The sequence below is a fragment of the Poecilia formosa genome, unplaced genomic scaffold, assembly GCF_000485575.1.
Source record: "Poecilia formosa unplaced genomic scaffold, Poecilia_formosa-5.1.2 Scaffold36, whole genome shotgun sequence".
NCBI classification, from domain to species: domain Eukaryota; kingdom Metazoa; phylum Chordata; class Actinopteri; order Cyprinodontiformes; family Poeciliidae; genus Poecilia; species Poecilia formosa.
Window position 1 is genome coordinate 301294 of NW_006799975.1, and position 6816 is coordinate 308109.

Here is a 6816-nt window from a genome sequence, read left to right on the forward strand (position 1 = left end):
TGTTTCTTTGTCATTTCCTGTTCCTCTTCTTGCATAAGCTCTTTGGTTTCTCTATTCTCCTCCAGCTCCCTCCATTGAACTCTTTTGCTCTCCATCCATGTCTCAGGTTCCTGTGTTGTTTCAGTTTTAGATTGTGAGCTTATTTTTTCTTTACAAAAGAGAGTCTTTAGGGAAAAAGTTCAGGAATTATTTGAGCTTTTGAGGTGCTAAACATAGTCAAGAGATGCTAATCAGCTGCTCCCAGTTCTAAGAGTCATTCAAGGCAGTACAGCTTCTACTGGTTTGAATTTATTGGACAGTAAAGTATGTCTTATCTGTGACAAACAACAGTCTGAATAAGCCGTATTGTTTTATGACATCAGCATGTTATAAATATTCAGAGATTTTTCAGATGGGATTTTACTGATCCAGAGCAGACTTCTGCAATAAGTCTCTTTAAATGCATTTCCCATTATAATAGAATGCCAAGTTGAACTCCCAGGAAATTATACAATATACTCCCCCTTAATTTGTTTCAACAATAAATTACATTGGCACAATTTTTATGCTGATTGTGACATCTGAATATAATACAGCTGAGTATTAAAAAAAAAAAAAAAACATTTTATAAAGAATTGACTCGTATGTCACTGTTAAGTCTGACTCAACAACTTATCCACAAATGTATCAATTGAACATTTTTCAGGTTTCTAAAAAGTGAAAACATATCTTGTGGGAAAAAATGTTGTGGAGCCTCTTCATCAACGTTAGGAGTGACAGAAAATCAATTTCTATCATTTGCAATTATCAACATGCTGATACAGGGAAAGCTCTTTATGTTTTATAAGCCTATTGAGGAGCTGAGGTGTTCCTCAGTACTGTCCTCCAGAGAACAGTTCACTAAAAAAAGTGCTGCAAAATCACCTGTGGAAGAACTGAGTGCATTCAGAAGAATGATGAATAGAAGCGCTGTGGATGGAACAAAATTAAACTGTGATGCAAACATGAAAGCAGCAGAGATGAAATATTCACAGAAGAGAAAAAAGAATGTATGATGTGTGTTTCAATGATGGACTCCAAGAAAGTGTGGCCAGTGGAAATCCCAGCTAATGCAGATGCTGAACAAAACAAAATTAGAAGTAATTCTTATCAACAGGCTTGTTGATTTGGAAGTCTCTTCATCAAAACGATTTAGTAGATAACTAAAGATTTAGAGTTATAGCTGGCCTGTACTTGCAACTGTTCACATTTATATCAATCTCAAGAAAAATCCAGTTAGATTTGAAGAAACATAATCCCAAGGCACATTGGAGCCACTACCATGTTGTATTGTTGGCATTGTGTTTTTTCACACATGCTAAATTAAATTTTTCTGCCCTTTGTTTTGAATTGAGTCTCAGAAGTTCAGCTGAGTTCATTGTCAAAATATGACCCAAATATGATGCAAGGGGAACACAGGACTGTGGAAATTTTGGAGGCCAGAATAAGCATTAATTAAAGAAATGTCTTTCATCATGAGACAATTACTTCATTTTCCTCTGATAAAAACATATTAAAGTTTTGGACTGAGATCTTATATGAAGAACTTCAGATCAAAGTGCAACATTAATCAGCCTAAGTGTCACAAATTTCCCTCAAGAGTCTGAAAAAACAGCAAGAATTCTTCAATCATCAGATGGTCTCAAGCAGCACTCCAAATGAAGATGTTCTGACACCGCTGCATGGCCACATACACACTTTGTTAATTAAATTAAATTTAAAAGCTTTGCAAGCTGCTTGCATGGAGCCTTTCTGCACATATTTAACTGATATGTATTGCTTTACCAAGCATATCGCTGAAAAATAGCTAAAAGAAGGAAAGATACTGGAAGTGGTTCCCAGTGAAGAAATTTAAAGGAGGTTGTGGTGAAAAAATGTGGCACAAGTGTGTAAGTGTGTGTTCTGTACTAGAAAACCTCATATGCTTGTATTTCTTTTGTCTGTGGGCTTTCATGTAGAGGTGGAATTTATTTTCTTTTTACAGTTTTTTTACTGTTTTTGTAGCATGGACACTACTGAGTTGACATACTTAATGATTATATACTTCTTTTTAGCATTAGTTAAATATACAAAATATATTAATACTTTATGCTGAAGAAAATTAGTAAAGCAGCTAAATGCCAAAACTCATAATTTTACCTTTTGGTATATTCTTATCAATTGAGAAACTTACATAATACAATAGGGAGGTTGGTTTTTGCTTCTTTTGTTCTGTTTTCAGCAGAGAATTCATTTTCTAGAGTATAATCAATTTAAATAAGCCACAAAAATAATAAAGGTAAATTTATTTTGGTTCAGCCTTGAGACTGACCCTGCACTTCAGAAGAAATACAAATAAGGTTTTTATCATTTACAGCACAATGTAACGCAAGTCTGTACACCAAAAATAATGTAGGTTGTTAGGACATAACTGTTTCAGAACCTGTTGAACCATTACAAATGTTTCCACAAGACTACAATATATATACATACTCAAGACTCACTTCTCTAGTTAAGTGAGTCTTAACAGAACTTAGTCTCTAAGATCTGTTAAACAGGAGGAGTGTTTTTTTAGGCTGTAGACACCTTCACCTCAGAAGCACACCAATATTGAAAAACATCGATGTATTTAAAATACTTTCATGGCAATTTCAGTGTAATAAAATAAATTTGCATCAAACAATTAGGCCTAGAGAGAGGATCATGGGGGCTGGCCTCCCCTTTATCCAGGGCCGTACAACCTTAGCCGTACAGGCTAAGGTTGGAACAAGGATCACTAATGTCTTTGAAGACCCCACACATCCTCCACACAAACGGTTTGAATTTGTTGTTGCTGCCAAGGATGGTTCAGAATTTTATTTTATTTTTGCCAAAGTGTCAGTTTGGTTTGGAAAGCTTTTTTCTCTTAAATGAAAAAAATCAGATGGAAAATGTTTTCTGCACTTAGTTAAGTTCTCTCTGAATAGTTTGAGCCTTTTTTCAGTGTTTTCATCAGTGTAATCTGTAGTTCATGTCTAGCAAGCAATAACACACTTCCTTTTTCTTGCTTTATGTGCAAAACATGAATTAACTAAACAGAGCTTCTCTTCACCAACAGGAAACTAAACAAGCAATACATCCATCTGCCAAACATGGAGTCAAACTCTAACAGTATTATAAAGGCACAGCAGAGAAATCTTAACTCACAAGCTGAATTTTAATGCACAACTGGCTTGATTTTGACCCCATGCATATGGGATCAGGGGAGTTGTTCCAGAATGTCCCAGACAACCTCTGGAACAGCGAGGCTAGACATGAAGCCCTCCTTCTCTTTTGTAGCCAAATCCTGTCTTGTCTGTGTTCGGAAGCAGCAATGAGACAGGAAGAGAAACAGCATGAATCTGCCTCCCGACTGAATTATGTATGCTTCCATCTGCTGACAGAGAACAAGTCTGTCAGGCTGCTTCAATGTCATAACTCACACAAACAGATATATGTGCACTATCCCCCAGGTCAGCTGTGTATTTTGCTCTGCTCGCCTATTCTTCATCCTCCAAGAATGCAGCAGTACGCCCAGCAGCACATACATTAATAAATATTCACATAAAGCTTATTAGCTACCCATCCATCCATCACACTTATCCTTGTAGGTATCTCCAGCGATTGATGGGCGAGAGGCAGGGTTTACCCTGGACAGATCACCAGTCAATTGCAGGACAACAGAGACAGAAAGGACAAACAAACATACACACACATAGACACACACGCATACTCACACATAAGGAGAATTTAGCTACACCATTTACTCTAACAGTCAAGTTTTTGGACTGTGGGAGGAAGCTGAAGTACCTGGAGAGAACCCACACATGCACAGGGAGAACATGCAAATTCCATGCAGAAAGATTCCAGGCCAGGACTCCAACACAGGGCCTTCTGTTGACAGGTGCTCACTGCATTGGGCTGGCCTGAATCCCTTCACATTGCAACAGCCACCCTGCGTAGGTCCCTCTCTGGCAGGGTAGTAGTACAGATACACTACAATGCCAAAGTGTTTGTTCACTCATCCAAATTATTGGAATCAGGTGTTCCAATCAATTCCATGGTGGCAGGTGTATAAAATTAAGCACCATCTGATGGCTGAGTCTGGGTTTGGCGGTTGCCAGGATAACGGTACTTGTCTGACTGCATTGTGCCAAGTGTAAACTTTGCTCCCTGCCCCCCATCTGCGTCTGAGCTATCAAGAGATATCTCAAGACTCTTTATGCTTTCTCAAAAAGAAAACTCTGAGACAGGACCTCAAAATCATGGACAGAATCTGTAATTACATTTTTATTTGTTTTGGTTATCTATGGGTTGAAAATCATTGTCATGTATTATCTGTATAATTTCAGTGTGTTTCAATTTTATTTTCTTTACTGCATCTGTTTTCCTTGTTTTTATCAATGATGTTGATTTTTTTAACACTTTATGTTTATATTCCTTGTTGTCCTGGTATCAGCAGGACAACAAGGAAAATAAGCTTGTGACTTGACTTCTGTTTTTCTCATTGACTTTTGAAATGAAGATTTCATGTAGGTCTCATTTTGTTCTCAACTATTTATGAAACCTCAGATAATAACAGTTACAATAATATTTAATTTTCTTCTCATTTTTAAATGATTGAACTTTTCTGTTAAGGTCAGCCTGTTTGTTTTTCAGTTTAAAAAAGTAGTGGACCTCTTCAACCCAGCACTGGTGATTTTCCATTCAACATTGGCATGGAGGGTACTTGATGAATGAAAATGAGAAACATAACCCTAACAAGGCTCTCCGAGTGTTACTATCAAATTCTTTAATCGCCCTGAAAAATATCAGACTGAAACCTGTTCAAGGACAAACTGTTACAAACCATACTAGGATATAGCTTGCAATACCCAGAAGACACATGGAGGCAGGGGCGCTGCCAGGAATCTTGGGCCCCCTGGCAAATACTTATATTGAACCCCCCCTCACGCAGCTGCTGTTACAATTTCTTGAGTCTATCTAACTCATCAAAAGCGTCACAATTTCAAAGACTTGCCTTGCTTTCTTTGGTCCAATACTGATGACCAGTACAGTATGCATACAATACAATACAATTCAGAGGAATTGCATACAATTCAGTGTGCATACCGTCTGCATACAGTATGCAAATAGGTTGCTTAAATTTTTTCTCTTAGTTTTAGATTACTGAAATGTCTCCCAATGAGCAACAGTCATAGGCAACATGCAAAATATACACAAAGCAATCCAGACTTCTCAAAAAATGCTATGTAGTTGCATTTTATTCAAGCTGCAGCATGTAACTTTAATAAAAAATATGTTTTCTTCATATTTGTTAAAGCTGTGATGATGTCGTAGCAGTTTGTTATGAGACAGACAATCTATGAAAACAATCAATCTCCTCCACCTCTTTCCTGAATTACTATTACTGGTTAAAGTAATGCAGCGTTCCGAACAAAACAACCAATCAGAACTATTAGGACGCTCTTAGCGCTGTCAATTAGCCTAATTCATTCACTGCTAAATGTGCTAATGGTGGAGAAATAACTTATTGTTACAGGAAAATCTTTTATCTGCCATCACTAATAGCTATGCTTATTAGACTAAGCATTTACAACAGGCTATGCTAGCTACAGAATAGCACAGAGCAAGGGGGAGGAAGGATAAGCCATATGAGATTGTGATTGATGACACTAAAACTTTCTGCCTCTGATTGGTTGTTTTTAGAGAGCACTGGGAGAAAGCAGAGGAAATAGATTTTTCACAGATTATCTCTCATACCATACTGTCACAACATAATGACAGTTTTAACAAATATGTGGAAAAAATATATATTTTTATAAAAGTTACATACTGCAGCTTTAATTTCACTCAGGACAGGTCAGGAGGGACGTGGGTTAGAGCTGCTGCTGCTGACTAACTCATCTGTGAAGTGGTAAAAGGTACAAGGGACAAGTAAAATATATGAATATGTTGGTAATTTTTTTCCTTAATTCATTAAATGCTAGTGAAATGGAGGCAAACAGTAGTCTGTAGCTACGCTAACTAAATATGGATGTGTTTTTTGGTTAAATTTTTACTGCTAAAAACAATCTTCGAAAATACAATATGAATAATTTTGTAATAGACAAAGCTCCATTTTTTTTATTTATCTGAACAATAAATAAATAAATAAATTGTGGAGGGCCCCCTGTTGGTCAGGGCCCCTAGAATTGTCATCACTTTCCCCCCCTATACCGTGCCCCTGCATGGTGGAACTATGTTAAATATCATAAATTCCAGACTACAGAGCGCACCTGATTATAAACCGCACATTCTAATTTTAGAAAGAAAATCAATTTTGTACTTGTATAGGCTGCACCAGATTTTAAGCCGCAGATATTTCTGCCGCTGTAGGTTTTCCACAATGATGCAGGCAGCAGAGGGGGACGGACACCCAAAATTTGAGTCATAACAGGTCAATTGAATATCACATTTATTACGGTTGAAAAAGAAAAAGTTGCCAAGTTTAGATTTAACTGAACTGATTAAAGAAGTTTCCGAACGGTAACTGTAACAGTAAAAGTGCTGATCCTTTGTGTCTGCTACTAGCATGTGCTAAATGAAAATAGGTGTCTTCTTTTTCTTCTTCTTCTTTAGATTCCATCGGCAGCTTGCATCCATTATTGTTGCACTACTGCCATCTATTGGATCCTAATATCTATGCCCCAAATTCTCATAATGATCCCAGTATTATTTAAAAAACGAAAAATCTTCTTCTTCTCCCTCAATCCTATTTAACTGATCAACAACATTCTCAAATTTCAATTCCCTATTAAA

The 6816-nt window shown here is 36.9% G+C and overlaps 1 long non-coding RNA gene across 1 annotated transcript; it reads left to right on the plus strand.

The window, feature by feature from the left end:
• Positions 1-1053: 1053 nt before the first annotated feature.
• On the plus strand, positions 1054-6504 carry LOC107836035 (uncharacterized). The gene is made up of 3 exons (XR_001661891.1): positions 1054-1065; positions 2391-2393; positions 6394-6504. It is a non-coding gene; the product is annotated as an uncharacterized LOC107836035 (long non-coding RNA).
• The last annotated feature ends 312 nt before the right edge of the window (positions 6505-6816 follow it).